The 16,876-nt window shown below is 53.9% G+C and overlaps 1 protein-coding gene across 2 annotated transcripts in view; it reads right to left on the minus strand.

Annotated features, from left to right (window-relative positions):
- The window catches only part of CSNK1G2 (casein kinase 1 gamma 2), a 35,653-nt gene that overhangs the window by 18,126 nt on the left and 651 nt on the right, over positions 1-16,876 (minus strand). Inside the window, exon 1 of one of the 2 annotated variants that reach the window (XM_021084210.1) lies at positions 15,513-16,481. The exons of the other annotated variant lie outside the window; for it this stretch is intronic. The gene's annotated coding sequence lies outside the window, so the exon portion shown is untranslated. Of the gene's footprint in view, positions 1-15,512; positions 16,482-16,876 lie in introns of those variants that run through there. 2 annotated transcript variants of the gene reach the window in all.

Genomic DNA, 16,876 nt, shown 5'->3' on the forward strand with positions numbered 1-16,876 from the left:
CAACATAATTTTTTGGAAGTCCTAGCTGCAGCAATTAGAGAAGAAAAATAAATAAAAAGAATCCTGGAGTTCCCGTCATGGCTCAGTGGTTAACGAATCCGACTAGGAACCATGAGGTTGCGGGTTCGGTCCCTGCCCTTGCTCAGTGGGTTAAGGATCCAGCGTTGCCGTGAGCTGTGGTGTAGGTCACAGACGCAGCTCAGATCCCGAGTTGCTGTGGCTCTGGCGTAGGCCGGTGGCTACAGCTCCGATTCGACACCTAGCCTGGGAACCTCCATATGTCACAGGAGTGGCCCAAGAAAATGGCAAAAAGACAAAAAAAATAAAAATAAAAATAAAAAGAATCCAAATTGGAAAGGAAGAAGTAAAACTATCACTGTTTGCAGATGACATGACACTACTTAGAAAATCCTAAAGACCCTACCAGAAAACTGTTAGAGCTCATCAATGAAGTTAGTAAAGTTTCAGGATACAAAATTAATACACAGAAATCGACTGCATTTTTGTATATTAACAAAGATTTCTCTTTCCCTAAAGAGAAATTAGGGAAACAATCCCATTTACTGCTGCCATCAAAAAGAATACAATACCTAGGAATAAGCCTACCTAAAGAGACAAAAGACCTGTATTCTGAAAACTATATGATACTGATAAAAGAAATCAAAAATGAACACAAACAGATGGGAAGATATACCATGCTCTTCAACTAGAAAAATCAATGTTGTCAAAATGACTACACTACCAAAGGCAATCTACAGATTCAATGCAATCCCTATCAAATTATCAATGACATTTTTCACAGAACTAGAACAAAATATTTTAAAGTTTGTTTGGAAGCACAGAAGATGGAGAATAGCCAAAACCATCCTGAAAAAGAAAAATAAGAGCTGGAGGAATCAGGCTCCCTGACTTCAGACTATTCTACAAAGCTACAGTCATCAAAACAGTATGGTACTGGAGTTCCCTTCATGGCTCAGCAGTTAACAAACCCAACTAGGATCCATGAGGATAAAGGCTGGATCCCTGGCCTTGCTCAGTGAGTTAAGGATGTGGCATTGCCAATGAGCTGTGGTGTAGGTTGCAGACTCAGCTCAGATTCCCATGCTGCTGTGGCATAGGCTAGCAGCTGTAGCTCCAATTTGATCCCTAGCCCGGGAACTTCCATTAAGCTGCAAGTGTGGCCCTAAAAAGAAAAACAAAAACAAAAACAAAAACAAGGAAACAATGTGGTACTGGCACAAAAACAGAAATATAGATCAGTGGAACAGCATTAAAAGCCCAGAATTAAACCTATGCACCTACAGTCAACTAATCTATGACAGAGGAGGCAAGAATATACAATGGAGAAAAGACAGTCCCTTCAATAAGTGGTATTGGGAAAACTGGACAGCTACATGTAAAAAAATGAATTTAGAACACTCCCTAACACCATACACAGAAATGAACTCAAAGTGGATTTAAGACCTAAATATAAGCCTGGATACTACAAAACTGTTCGAGGAAAACATAGACTGAACACCCTCTGACATAAACCACAGCAGTATGTTTTCAGATCCACCTCCTAGAGTAACAACAATAAAAACAAAAATAAACAAATGGGACATAATTAAACTGAAAAGTTTTTGCACAGCAAAGGAAACCCTGAACAAAATGAAGACAACCCACAGAATGGGAGAATATATTTCCAAATGCAGTGACTGAAAAGAGATTAATCTCCAAAATATACAATCACCCATTGAAGCTCAATACCAAAAAAAATAATGACCCCATCAAAAAATGAGCGGAAGATCTAAACAGACATACAGATGGCCAAAAAACACATGAAAAGATGTTCAACATCACTAATTATTAGAGAAAAGCAAATCAAAACAACTATGAGGTACCCCCTTACACTGGCCAGGAACCATGAGGTTGCAGGTTCGATCCCTGCCCTTGCTCAGTGGGTTAAGATCTAGCATTGCTGTCAGCTGTGGTGTAGACCACAGATGCAGCTCGGATCCCAAGTTGCTGTGGCTGTGGCATAGGCCAGCAGCTGCAGCTCAATTCAACCCCTAGCCTGGGATCTTCCATATGCTGCAGGTGTGGCCCTAAAAAGACCAAAAAAAAAAAAAAAAAAAAAGTCTACAAACAATAAATGCTGGAGAGAATGTGAAGAAAAGAGAACCCCCTTACCCTGTTGGTGGGAATGTAAACTGGTGTAACCACTATGGAAAAAAGTATGGAAATTCTGTAAAAATCTAAAAATAGAACTACCATATGATCCAGCAATCCCACTCCTGGGCATCTATCCAGAGAAAACCATGGTTCGAAAAGATACATGTACCCCAATCTTCAATGCAGCACTATATACAATAGCCAAGACATGGAAGCAACCTAAATGTCCATCGACAGAGGAGTAGATAAAGCAGATGTATGTATACACAGTGGAATATTAACTTAGCCATAAAAGGAATAAAATAATGGCATTTGCAGTAACATGGATGGATGTAGAAATGATCATGCTAAGTGAAGTTAGGCAGTGAGACACAAACATCATATGTTCTCATTTATATGTGGAATCTAATAAAAGGATACAATGAACTTATTTTCAGAACAAAAACTGAATCACAAACTTTGAAAAACTTATGGTTAACCAAAGGAGACAAGCTGAGGGGGGTAGGGATGGGCTGGGGGTTTGGGTTGGAAATGCTGTAAAATTAGATTGTGATGATGGTTGTGCAACTATAATAAAATTCACTGGGGTTAAAAAAAAAAAAAAAAAAAGAAGAGAGAGGGTTCCCATAGTGGCTCAGTGAGTTAAGAACCCAACTAGTATCCATGAAGATGCGGATATGATCCCTGGCCCCACTCAGTGGGTTAAGGATCTGGCATTGCTGCAAGGTGCAGTTTAGATCCAGTGTTGCCAAGGCTGTGATGTAGACCAACAGCTACAGGATCCGGTGTTGCTGTGGCTGTGGCTGTGGCTGGCAGTGGCAGCTCCATTTCGACTCCTGGCCTGGGAACTTCCATATGATGCAGGTGTGGATCTAAAAAGAAGAAAAAACAAAAACAGACAAAAAAAGAAAGCCCAGCCCATCAACACTCACCCTGACTCTACCCTCCCCAGCCCCTGACAACAACTAACCACTAACTCTGTGGATATGCCTGTTCTGGACATTTCCCATATCCGTGGAGTCACACACCGTGTGTCCCTCTAGGTCTGCTTCTCTCACTGAGCCTCGGGGTCTCGGGGATCTGTCCACATGGTAGTGAGTGTTTCTCTCCTTTTCACAGCTGTGTGTGGAGGGATCCACTCATCCACTGAAGGACACCTGGTTTGGATCCACTTTGAGTTGCAGTGAACTGTGCTGCTGTGGACATCTGTGTACAAGTTTCCATGAGGACGAGTGCTTGCCTTCCTCTCGGGCACATACCTAGGGCTGGAACTGCTGGGTCCGGTGGAAACTCTATTTTAATCGTCAGAGGAGCTGCCAGGATACCTCTCTGCCAGCTGCCCCATCTTCTACTCCCATCCTCACTCTCTGCATCCTCCCAGCTCTGGTACAGCTGTCCCAGGGGGAAGGAGGATCTTGCAGGGGTTCTGATTTGCATTTCCCTAACCATTCCCACTTTACCTCCAGGGACTCATCTCCCCCACTGGACTGAGAGAGCACCCCAGCCCCCAGACCAGTGCCAGACACAGGGAAGGGGCCAGACATGCTTATTTAAATGAGTGAGTGGAGGAGTTCCCGCCATGGCACAGTGGGTTAGCAACCTGACTGCAGTGGCCCAGGTAGCTACAGAGGTGTGCGTTCAATTCCCAACCCAGTGCAGTGGGTGAAAGGATCCAGCACTGCCAAAGCTGCAGTGTAGGTCGAAGCTGCAGCTTGGATTCAATCCCTGGCCCAGGAACTTCCATGTGCCATGGGTGCAGCCATAGAAGGAAAAAAAAAAAAGTGACTGTGGGTGCAAAAAGGATCACAGGAAAGGCACCCAGCAGGTGAGGCATGGAGGGGAGGCAGGGCCAGGACTAGCTGCCACGGAAGGGGGTGGGGGGGTGCACTTAGGGGCCTAGGGTAGAGCCTGCGTGACTCGGCTCTGGGGCTGCTGACAGGCCACTTGGGGCTGAAAGGGGCACTCCCTGAAATGGCAACCAGCTGGCATGGGATTTTTATAGAAAATGCACATACTTGGTAAAAACTCAGAAAAGTCAGAAAACTGAAGCCACAGCCCTTGGTGCCCTGTGCCCCTAGGTCCACTGCCTCAACACCAGCACACAAGCGGGCACCTCTCGTTCCTGGACATCACACCTGTATGTATTATCCTCACTCCTTTGACATCCCCCCAGACTCCCCATTGAAAGGACAGAGAAATCTATGCACTGTCCTGCTAACAGATGCTTAGGAGTGATTTCCAGTCGGGTTTTCTCTCCCATCAGAAAGTAATTAAAAACACATGCTGTGCACACACACACACATAAAGGCCCGTGGAAACACACCAGCGCGTCAGCCACGTGAATTTCAGATTATAAAGAGACACTTGCATTCCCCCTCTGGTCCTGCTATCTCCGGAGGATGCCCACTGCATGCCCACTGTTCACTCCCCACCCATACACGGCACAACCAAAGGAAGCAGTCAGCACAGTGACAGGCAGACTCCAGCAGCAGGACACCTGAGGGGCTGTCCCCACAGGTGGACACACCAAAGCAAGAAGGTAGCTGTGTGGACAGAGGTCCAGAAAGAGCACCTGAGGGTGGTCTCCACACAGACGAGGCCAGGCGAGACACACGAGGGGCAAAGGGACACAAGAGTTTCCCAAGTGACAGGAAAGCCTCTCCCAGCACACCTGAGACATGCCAATGTAGTGACCAGGTGGGCTTGGTCACCAGGGACACCAAACACAGGAACAGACAAGAGTGGGAACAGACTGGGGTGCAGCCTCCCGGTCCACGTCCTGCCTCTGTGGCCCCACGACAAGAGGGGCCCCTCCCGGAGCCTTTCCCTGGTTGTCGGCACATAGCAGCCCCCATGCCTGCCTTGGCTGGCCTCCGTTCTGGACAATGATCCCCGCTTTCCGGTCTACGTCCCACTCCAAAGAGGCACCACCATCCTGTCTACCTGGCCTCATGACCCCGGGAGCAAACTCTTCTAGGCCCCCAGGGCCTCCCTCTGAAAGCCACCAAGCCAAGAGACATATGCCCTGGGGCTGGTTCAAAGCCCTAGCACATATCCTCACTCCCAGCCCCTACAGGATGGAAGGAAGCCCCAGGTCTGGCAGGTCCTTTGGGTGAGCCTAACATGACATCGGCGACACCTGCTGTTAACTGAGTGCTTACACTTCAGGCTCAGTTCCAGCGAGCTGGGCCCCACCCGGGGGACCACCCCAGCCCCACTCTGCAGGCCCATCCTCCTGGTCACACTGTGCAGCAGGGCCCTCCCACACCCTTCTGGCAGTGGCAGGTGAGGGTAAGGAGGCCCTTGCAGGGACCCATGTAACCCAAGAGCCTGGGCACAGCCCACATCCAGTGCCCTGTGTTGGACCCCAAGCCCTGGTGTCCACTGTGGTCCCAGCAGTTGCAGAGGGGCAGCAACCAGGCACAAAAGGAGAAATTCTAGAGTGTGTACGCCCCATCTGGAGCTGGCCCACGCAGCCCCCAATGCAAGACCAGAGGCCCTGACCACCACTCACCACTCACGTGGCCATCTGCACTGCTTTATATCTGCCCCATCAGCTCCCTTACAGCAGAGCAGGCGGGTAGCCACCATGTGGGTCACTGCCTGCAGGGGACAGTGAGCACCAGGGAGCCGGTGAGAAGCCCTTGACCCTGACCCTCCCAGGGGCAGGCCCCAAGACGCCAGCCCCTGCTCACCCCACAAACAAGAGCTGCCACCCCCAGTGTGCCCTGGGGGGACGCCCAACACCCACACACAGGGGGATTCTGAGTCCTCTCCTGGGACATGTGCAGGCCAGAAGGACCTGAGAGGGGGCAGCAGGAGCGAGTCTCACACTGGCCTGGGGGGAGCAGGGATGGAGCCTAGGAGTCAGCAGGCTCAGCACACCTGGGGAGATGTGGAAGCAGGTGTCTCTGAAATCCAGGCACTGGAGCTAAAAATAATCACGGTGGAGGGTTTCCAAGAACCTTCACCGGGCCCTAAAACAAAGGCAGTCTCAACACAAACAATGGGCCCAGTTCCCCCCAGGGGCACTCAGAACTACCCCCACACAGGGAGGACCTCCAGGGGAGTAGGCTCCAGCCAGACCCTCATTATCAGGCCACCCTCGCTGCCCAGGCCAGTCCCCAGGCAGCCCCTGGTGCTGCCTTCCAGATCAGGTGAGCTACCTGCCATGTTCTTTTGGAGGTCCTCCATCTTGTCAGGGCCAGGGGCCAGGTCCCCTGGTGGAGGCTCCAGGAACCCCCTTCTCTGACCGTCTCCACCCAGTGATGTCACAGTCCCTGGCTGACATCATGGGCACAGCCCCAGCCCAGGACCAGGGCAAGTCTAGGGCAGAGGCAGACAGCCTGCCTCCCTGGGAGCAGGCCGGCCCCAAAGTGCTCTGCAGACTCTGCCACAGGTGCCACCTGGGAGGTGCCAGGACTCTGGTGCGATCCTGGCTGCGGCCTCTGGGCATCTCTGGACACATGCGTCCCTCCCTCAGGAGTCACCTGGGCCCAGGGCACAGCACCCCAGCAGCTATGAGGCCCCCGAGTGCCAGATGTAGGCGTCTATGCACCACTCTCCAAGAGCGACCTGAACTCTGGAGACATGCTGACCCCAGGGCAGAGCTGAGACGCTTGAGGTCACTGCTACGTGCTATGACAGCAGAGAGGAAGGAAGAGGCCCTAAAATGGTGAGTGACCCCTGGGACAAGGTCATCATCAAGATGAATTAAGCAGAAATGGGGTCACAACACACTGATTTACACCCTAAATGAATGGTAGAGGAGGGGGTACCCTCCCCCAGGGCACCTCCCCTTCCAGAGGCTGCCAGGTAAACCACCAACGATGACTGAACATATGGCCTGAAGTCATTTCTTAGTAACCATGAGGAAAAGGCCCCTGTGTGGCACAAGCTGGCCCACCACCCCAAGAAGATATGCAGGGCTCCCGCCCAGACCCTGCTGGAGAAGAACCCCACAACCCATCAAGAAAAGCACTTCTAGAAGGTAGTCAAACATCACGCTGGGGGGTGTGGGTGGTCATGGTCATGAAGAGCAGGTGTGGAGAGAGACGCAGGTGCTGCCAACTTACAGGTGAGCCCAAGAGGATCAGGGGACTCAGAACAGCTTCCCTGCAACCTTTCCACAGCAAGAGGCCAGGTTCCCAAAACAAGCTCCTCAGCCTCAGCCCCACACCCAGCAGTCACCAGGTGTTTCCACAGGAGCATTCGGCAGAGACACCTGGACGCTGGGACGGTACCTGGGACATACAGAGCTGCTGCACTGGAACACCGGTGGTAGAGGGGTAGACGGGACTGGACCCTGCCACACACCAGGACTGACTATCCTGCCCTCGCACTCGCGCACTGCCCAGCCTGAGAATCACCAGTTAGCAGAAGCCAAATGCACAGGAGAGCCCTCAGCGGCACCAGGCATGGGGCAGGAGCTCAGCACTGCCCAGGGCTGGCGCACACCATCCTAGAGGAAGCAGATCTGGAGACTTCCAACATGGCAGCCGTTGGCCTCTCCCCTCGGCCCTACCACAGCCTCTCAGCCAAGGCCCCATGCGTACCTTCATATGGAGGGTGAGCCCCGCCCTGGTGTGCTCAGGCCCATTACCGAGCATCCATCCTGGGAGGAGCTGAGCTGTGCCCCCAAAGACCCTCCCACCCTTCCTTTGAATCCAGGATGTGACTGTATTTGTAAATCAGGGTGCGTCCAGTGGAAATTGGTGAGGAGAGGAGAGAGAGAGACACACAAGACAGGTGGCTATGGGCCACAAAGGACCTGGAGCTACTGGAAGCTGGGAGAGGCAGGAAGGACCCTCAGCTGGAGCCTGTGACTTCTGACTCCAGAATGGGAGAGAAGGGGGAAAAAGGGGAAAGAGCCAGGAGGGCAGGCCAAAGGCAGCAGCAGAGACCCCTGGCGTGGTGATGGGTGATAAGGGCACTTCTCCTGAGGTCTCCCCACCCTACCCCCATAACACATAGCCCCAGTGCAATCCCAAGAAAACCCCAACACATTCAGCCTGGGGACATCCCTGGGAAGGATGGTGAGACTGTCACACTTGGGGGGGGACACAACCAAATGTCACGGGGGTCCTGGGGCAGAGAGGAAATGGAGGAAAACACAGACTCTGGTTAAGGATGACGTTTCAACACTGGCATGTCAGCTCTGGGGCTAAGGCAGTCGTGAACGACAGTGACTATTCACAGGGCCAAAAGAAACTGTTTCTCAGCTCTTCTGTAAATCTGAAATTGACCTAAAACAGTGTATTTAATTTTTTAAAAATCTCACCAATAAATAAATATATAAATATATAAAGAAATATCTCACCAATTCCTCTGGGAGTCACCTCCCTGATACCCACATGATCTAGGTGACAGGTGGGCAGGCTCCTGCCTTAGGACCTCCGCACCTGCTCCGCTCCTAACACATGTCACCCAGAGAGGTCACCGCCCAGCTCCTCAACCTCCACCACAATGCTCACTGCCTTGACAGCACGCCTGAGCCACTAAACACGCTCCTCAAGGGCACAGTAGTGGTCCCAGGCAAAAACACAGTGACCATCTGGTGAAGGAACACACAGGTGGAAGAAACGAAGGGCAGAGAACGAGGAAACGCTAAGGCCTCAGTAAGCCTCAGTTGGCCTCTGCCTCTCAGACTATCAGAGATAAAAAGGAGCCAGCCAGAGCATGGGGGCAGGGCACCTGCACTGATGCAAACCCGGCCCCCCAGCCAGGTGAGGGAGGACCTCCTTGCACAGCAAGGAAGCCAGATGTGCAGCCTACAGAGCGTGTGCCCACAGGGCAGAGGCATTTCCCCCACCACTCCACACCTGGAATCCCATCCTGCCCCCTGCAAGTAGGGGCCAACTTTCCTGAGAACAGTGAGGGAAAGGTGAGGGGCAGTTCTCACCACATCCTCTAGCCTGGGGCCAGCGGCCTGGACCACCCTCAGGAGCGTGAATGGCCTCCAAGTGCGAAGGGCAGTGCCAGCAGACACACGGGCTGGAGATCTCGTGGCCTTAAGCCCTGGAGGGACACACAGGGAGGAAATGAAAGGCCCAAAGCACCTGCAAACCCACCAGAAAACAATACTGCCCATCTCCCCAGCTTCACTGGGGCAGATGGAGTGTCACCCACCCAGCCAGTCCAGACTGGCTCCCCACCCATACATGTGCCCCAGGGCCAGCAGGTCCCTGGATAAGGACTCTGCCCTCTTTTCAGCTGCCGCACAAGGCAGCTGCCTTCCAGGAGGGACAGCCAGCCCCTGCCCAACCCTGGCACCTGTGTCCCACCTGGAGCTTCCTCAGGCTTTCCTACAGGCCTCCCTCCCAGACAACCCCAACCCTCACCTGAAGCTGGTGCACCGTGACCCCACTTGGAGGCTAACAGGCAGCAGTGGTGCTCTGTCCACAGCAGTGGGAGCACCGGGCCGTGGGGCACAGCCTCTTGAAGGGGGAGGGTCTACAGAGAGTGGCCGGACCCCACTCATAAACACCTCCTGCTCTTCAGGCAACTGGAAGGGTCTCACTCAGGTGTGAGTAGTGCCCATCTCCTGGGTTCTGAGTGACTTTTCAAAAACATCCCTTAGGCTTTGCCGTCATGTCTGTTTTTCTCAACGTGGGAGTGTCTTGCTATTGAAAAACACCGAGAACAAGGCAGCGGCCTGGGGTATCACACGGCCTGTACCCGTGGCCCCGTGGGCCTATCAGTCACTCTAGAATGGCAGGCAAGGGAGGCCGGCCTGTCTGTGACATCAAAGGGCAGGACCAGCTGCAGCGCCCACATGCTCCACACAGCTGGCATTCCAGAAAGTGCAGGGCAGCGGGAAAAGAGTCTTCCAGAAACTGGCCAGAGTTCACAGACTGAGGAGGCAGAGATATCAAGATAAAAGGTCAGACCCCACCCAGGACAGGAGAGACACTGTGAGGCCAGGATGCAGACCCTGGAGGGGGAGCCGGTGGGGACGTGGAGAAATAGGACCCTCAGCCACGGCAGGTGGAACATGAGATGGTGCAAATGCCACGGAAAACAGTCAGCGGTTCCTCCAAAGTTAGACATGGAGTTATCATGCGATCCAGCCACGGTGCACACTTGGGAGAACTGAAAACTCGTCCACACAGAACCTACACCTGCATGTCCACAGCAGCACAACTCATGTCAGTCAAGAGGCACATACCACCCAGATGTCCGTCAACTGAAGAGTGAATAAACACACGTGTCCTCCACACAAGGGAGCATCACTCAGCCCTGAAAAGAAGAGAAGCACCAACACCCCTACCACATGGACCGACCTGGAGACAACGATGCTCAGTAAAAGAAGTAGACACAGAAGGACGCAGCGTGGGATTCCATGGATGGGAAACATCCAGAACAGGCACATCCACAGAGATAGAGAGTAGGTTCCTGGTTGTTAAGGGCTTTGAGCCTTTCATTTCCTCCCTGTATGTCCCTCCAGGGCTTAAGGCCACGAGATCTCCAATCTTTTGGGTTGATGGAGTGCTGTGGAATTAGAGGTGATGGCTGCACGATTAAAACCACCAAGACGTACTCCCTAGTGAGCTTTATGGTTGGTGCACTGTATCCCAACTAGAGACAGTGGCAAGCCTGGGACCTCAGCAAAGCTATCTGGAGGGGCACGGAGAGCAGGGCTTGGCAGAGGCCCAGAGAACAGGGCTCATCCAACACAGATCAAAGTCTGACCTGCGGGGCGGCTGCCAGAGCCACACCTCCTGCTCCCAGGGTTTAAGCAGCTTCTGTGACAGACACAGCTGTAAATATCTCAGAGAAATAGAGAGGTGTGTGCCCACAGGAAGTAAAAGACGCAGAAACCAGTGAGAAGGTGGGGAGGGGAGGAAGGGCTGACTCACTGCCTCTAGCTCAGTCCTTCCCAGCATCCCTGGGCTGAGGTCCCCCCACAACTGCCCAGCACAGGCTTAGTCCCCAGGTCCTGGGGCACCTAGCTCAGCATCAGGAGGCCCAGAGAGACGCGGCAGCTCAGCCTGTGAGCAAGCAGAACTTGGTCCCCAAGATCAGCGGAGAGATGCAGAAGCCCTGCTGCCTAGAGGGTGCAATCACTAGATGCCTGGCCTGCCCCAGACAATGAGAGGCGTGGCCACGGCAGGGCCTGCAGCTGGCTGGGAACACCCCCACTTCATCACCAAGGTTCCACCCCACACTTCGTCGGCCAGCACCCACCGCATACCGCAGCCCACCTTCCCTGAGCCCAGACAGCAGGCTGACACCAGCCTAGGGTGCCCAAACATAGATAAAAACAGGTACCGTGTTAACAAGGAAATTCTGATAAGCAATAAAAAAGTTTTAGCACAAGTATATCCCACACACTATTTGGGGCATGTTTACACTAAGCAATTTATTTTCTTTTAGGGCTGCACCCACAGCACGTGGAAGTTCCCAGGTCAGGGGTCCAATCGGAGCTGCAGCCACTGGCCAATGCCAGAGCCACAGCAACGCCAGATCCAAGCCGAGTCTGTGACCTACACCACAGCTCAGGGCAACACTGGAGCCTTAACCCTCATGAGGTTGCGAGGTCAGGGATCGAACCCGCAACCTCATGAGTACTGGTCAGATTCGTCTTCGCTGAGCCACGACAGGAACTCCCGCCTATGCTAAGCAATTTCTAGTGGTTTGCCTGAAACTACAATTTCACTGGCCACCCTGCACTCTTAACAGCAACATCTGGCTTCGCATAACAGCAGTGCTGACAGCCTCCCACAGGATTCTCATTGGGTCTCTAGAGCACTGATGTTTTCTACTCGAGTCCATATTTGTTAAAGTCAAGATTTCCAATGAACATTTAGCTTCCAAATGGTGATGAGCCAGGCCTATATAAGACACACACTCAAAAAAAGAAGGACATACACCGTCTCACACCAAGATGTATTTAAACATTTGATCACACCTCAAATACACCAAGTCAAACAAAATGGACAGGACATCACCTGTCGCTTTCTGCTTTTTACACAGGCAGTGGCAAGCTTTCCACTTTCCACAAGGCAGAGTCCTATGTGCCTTGGGGGCTAGGCTGGGCCACAGGCATTGCTCGGGATCTTGAGACATACCTGTGCCTCCAAAACACTTGCACTGCCCACAAGGCGGCAGTGCTGTGACCACTTCAGACAGGTAAGCAGCCCGGCATGAGAGGCACCAGGCAAGGGGTATGAGCCAGGGAGCAGCTATGGAGGGAGGGAAAGGAGCATCCACTGCGGCCCGGTAATCTCCAAACACTAGGGGAGATGTCTCCTAACTGGCTCCCCACCCTCCACCAGCCACAGATGCAACCCCAGGGTTGCAACACCTGCAGAGGAGGCCCAGGTCTCCCAAGCAGCAGCCTGGAGGGCAGGGTCGAGACCAGGAAGGAGCAAAGGATCATCTCAGGACAGCAGGGTGGCCCGAGGTGAGTGGGAAGACAGTGCCCGCAGGGAACCCTGGCAGGCCACCCAGATGAGACAGTTTCAGGTCCAGATGTGCTGTATGTCCCCAGGCCTCCGCCCACTGGCTCCCTCCCACCCGCCTCCACACTCTCAATTCCTGGGGGCAAAGGCAGGCCCGTGGGGGCCCAGAGATGCATGCAGGGAGCCCTGAGACAGGCACCCACAGGTCCCTAGCTGCAGCTCACCACAGTGCCTTCTCCCCAACACTTGTCAACACCAGGGACATTTGCAGTCATCACAACTAGGGCTGCTCTAGAGAATGACCGGCCCAACATCCATGGTGTCGTCCACAGTGACAAGGGGAGAGGTGGGTCTAGGAAGTGTCCCTGACACAAATTCCCACTAGATTCATGGTCGCGGCTTAAGGAAAAGGCAGCCCATGACTATGGCCCTCCAGGGGAGGGCAGGCGGGGAGGGCAGGCCCAGGCCAAGGCTGAGCGTGCCCCAAACTGCCACCTGCTGGTGTGAGCTGGCGGGGGGAAAAGGGGCAGCACGAGGGTTTCTGGGGGCTGTTGCACTGATCCGAAACCTCCTGGCCCGTCCATGTTAAGCAACACAAGCAGCTGGCTGCACGGCAAGCCAGCCTTCTGCAGCCTAGCCCACTGTGTTGAAGTTTCTGTAAGGACACCAGTCTTCAGTACAGTGCCCAGAACAATACCTAGGCCGACTCCAGAAGCAGCAAGGAAGAGTGCCCTCAGGTGCCTGTTCCCACTTAACTTCCCCCCACCACACCCTCCACCCCTTCTCTCCCCAAAGCACCTGGTCTTTCCAGAATTTTCTGCCTGGGGTTCTTAATCTCAGCCCACACTCCACCAACCTGCCCTGCAGTCCTGGCTGGGTCACCTCCCGGGCGCCCAGCAGAGCCCTACTGTGCCCACCAGCCTGGCCCTGGGACCATGGCAAGGGCACATGACTATGGGAGAGCCCCTCAAATGCTTGTCATCTCAGGTGACCTCTGAATCGAGGTCCCACAATGAGCACTGCTGCCCTGCAACCCCAAGTCCTCAGAGGGAGGGAAGATGACAGTCATTCCAGAGGATCACACCAAGCCTGGCTAACACCACCTCCAGGAGGGAGGAGATTCTAGGTAACTGAGGAGTCACCATCAAGCGCAACTTCTTAAAACTCTAAAGTACATCACAGGTCAATGAAAGGTTGCAACACCTAACAGCATACATCTATTTCTACTGTAAACAGTGATCCCGCCATGACCCAGGATGACCCCGCATGACCTCGGCCAGATGGGGCACCCTGGCAGGGGAGGCTCTGAGCCACCGCAAGGAGAGCAGGCAGCTCTACTCTTCCCAGGATGCAGTGTAGCCTCACGGTGCTGGGGGGAGCGGCAGGGAAGAGAAGTCTCACCCCACAGGCTTAGGCACAATGAGACTGTCCTCCTATCCCCTGGTCACTGCCCAAGTGAGGGGCCCCTGTCCCTGTGCCCGCCAGGACCCCTCGCACTCGCATGCTTTGCAGGCTCAGTCTCCCACTGCGAAGCGAGGGACTGGTCCTCTGGAATTTAAGCAGATAAAAGCTGCAAGAGGACTGTGTACCTCGGCCTATCCCACCAAGCAACCTAACTCCTGACGCTTGCTGGAAGAAACTCACAGGAAGGGCTGCATGAGAAAGGACTGGGCACTGCGGGCCCAGATCCAGGGGGACGTTGGGGTTCTGAGAAGGAACAAACGTACCACCATCAACTACCCTCCCTGAGAGTCCCTCCCATCCTCCTTCCTTGCGTGGAAGAAAGAGCAGGAGGGAAACAGGATAGGTGTTCACAGGCCCCTGCGGGCCATAGGAGCCCAAGGAATGGGTGCTTCCACCACCACTTTTCCACTCAGGCTCTGGCCAGTGGGCACAGGCGTCCCCAGGATCACAGGTCCATGGCCGGCCTCAGCAGACCCCAGGTCCTTCTACCGGAGACCACTGAGGCCTTACTCCATCTTGTCTGTAGGACGGGAACTTAGAGGGAGGGAGGTCACCCAGCACAGCCCTCCAAAGCTCATGAACAGAGAGGGGCAGGGGTGAAGCTGCCTGAAGGGGAGACCTGCCACACCTATGAGGCCTGGTCTCAGGCATGGAAAAACACCACCCAAAGGGAACCTTTCCAAGCCAGTGGCCAGAACTTTCCGGGGTGAGCGCACTCACTGCCTAGATCACGACAGCAAAGCCCCCATCAGGCTGACAGCCCTAAGCAGACAATGGACACTGACATTGACATGACCCCAACCAGCACACAGGGTTCCTTCACAAGGGCCTGTTTCCCATTAGGGTTAAAACAAAAGTGGCTCACTCCCCCCACCCTGATGAAGGCTGGCACCCCGGTCATGACGCCCCAGCCAGCCTCCTCCCCAGCCCGCAGCCTGGTAATGTCTCCCAGTAAGGCCTCCAAGGACCTCAAGGGAGAAAGACCCAAGAAGTTTCCACCCAGAGAAGAGACCCGACCACCCCACAACCACACAGAGAAACCCTCCTGCTGAGGTGGCCTGGGACTGCTCTGTAGTAACTCAGGATGTCCACTAAACATGCCACTGTCCCTAGTGTAGCTTTGCAATGACTGGGCCCACCCTAAGCACTTGCTCAGACCCACCAGTAAATCCTCAAGGACACAGGTGGCCCTGCAGCTGTCCTGAATGCCTCGGCTGGCTGGCTGGCTTCCCCAGAGCTGGGATGAGAAGATAGCTTTCAGTTTAAAAAAAACAAAAACAAAAACAAAACCTCACCTACTTCCTCTTGCAACCAAGAGATAATTACTACGTAGTGAAAAGGAGGAGGTTCAGAGTAGTCGGTGTGCAAAGAGGTCTACTGTCACAGCTCAGAGCCAGGTACTGAGACACCCATTCCCAGCCTGCTTCAGGGAAATCAAAGAAACCCAGAAGACCTGAGAGTCACCTGCACACAGAAATGTCAGATGCGTACCTGACCACTACTGTGTGGATGAGGGTCCATCAGCTCCTTCAGATCTTCTTCCCTCCAATGCCAAATGCAGTGGACACAACTGACCCCCTAGCCCAGGAGCCAGTTGCCCCCATCCCCGGCAGCAGGAGACTCAACCTACACCCACCACTTCCATGCGGCCTCCTTAATTCCGTTCTCTGGAGGCAGGGCCACAGACATCACTGCAGGGGCGGAAATGAACATCTGGGGCCCTGATGTGTGCACCTGTGGGTGCTGTCCTCAGCCCCCACCCATCCACCCATCCACATGCCTGCAGAGCCCAGAGCAGGCCACAATTTGGTGAAGAGACAACATAGAAAAACAAGCTCCTGATGACAACCACAAACTTCCCCCTTTCAAACCTGCAGTCCAGATCAGTCTGTTCTCAGGGGCTGCCTCCAGCCCCAGCAAGCACCCCCTTCACTATCAGATCAATCCTCCTACAGTCAGTTCTGCCCCCCAGATCAGAGCCCCTATACTTTCCCACTCATCTCTCACGCCCAGAGCTACAGAAGTCTCTGGAGGCTGGGAAATGCCAACTGAGCTTATCTGTGTCCCGAGAAGGCAGAGAGGGCCCCTGAGGCCCCACAGAATGAATATGTGGACACCTCAGAGTCCCAGACACTGACCAAGCTTAGGTCTCCCGGTGGAGGGGGCAGGGGAGAACATACTGGACTCCACCTACGTGCACAGAACCCTCCAGGCTGTTTCCTGCAAACAATGCCATCCGGAGGCCAAGGGAATAACCCAGCTGCCCAAAGCCTACCCAGGATGATGCCCCAGACGTCACAGCAGGGCTTTCTCTAAGGCCCCCAGCCCTGAACGTGAAAGTGTCCCCTGAGAAAACTGGGGCAGAGAAGACAGGGGAAGTGCTGTCCCTGGCAGGGCACAGACGCTACACCCCCCCCCCATCTGAAGTGTTTCCGGAAAACAAAGCCGGTGGCGAGGGCGGAAGGGGGAGGCGCAGCCAGGCGAGAGCCAGGAGTTCCTGAGCAGCCCAAAACAGATCCTCCAGACCAGACCCCTCTTGCTGCTCCTCCCCTCTGCCCCCAGCCCCCGGCTCACCCCCAAATCCTGCAGAGCCACAAAGGGGCAAGTGTGCGGCAGCGTAGGCAGCAGCCATGGGCCCAGGAGAGAGAGCTGGAGGAATAGAAGGACATGGGAAGTGGACAGTGTGCTTGAGCACTAGGGAGCAGTGAAGAAGGGAGGAGGGGTGGGACTGAGGGAGAGTGGAGGACAACAAAGTCTGGAGCGAGGGAACAGTGAGGTCTGGAATACTGAGGTCTGGAATGAAGAATACTGAGGTCTGGAATGAAGAATCAGTAAGGAGCTGTGAGGTCTGTAGT

The sequence above is a fragment of the Sus scrofa genome, chromosome 2, assembly GCF_000003025.6.
Source record: "Sus scrofa isolate TJ Tabasco breed Duroc chromosome 2, Sscrofa11.1, whole genome shotgun sequence".
Classification (NCBI taxonomy): Eukaryota; Metazoa; Chordata; class Mammalia; order Artiodactyla; family Suidae; genus Sus; species Sus scrofa.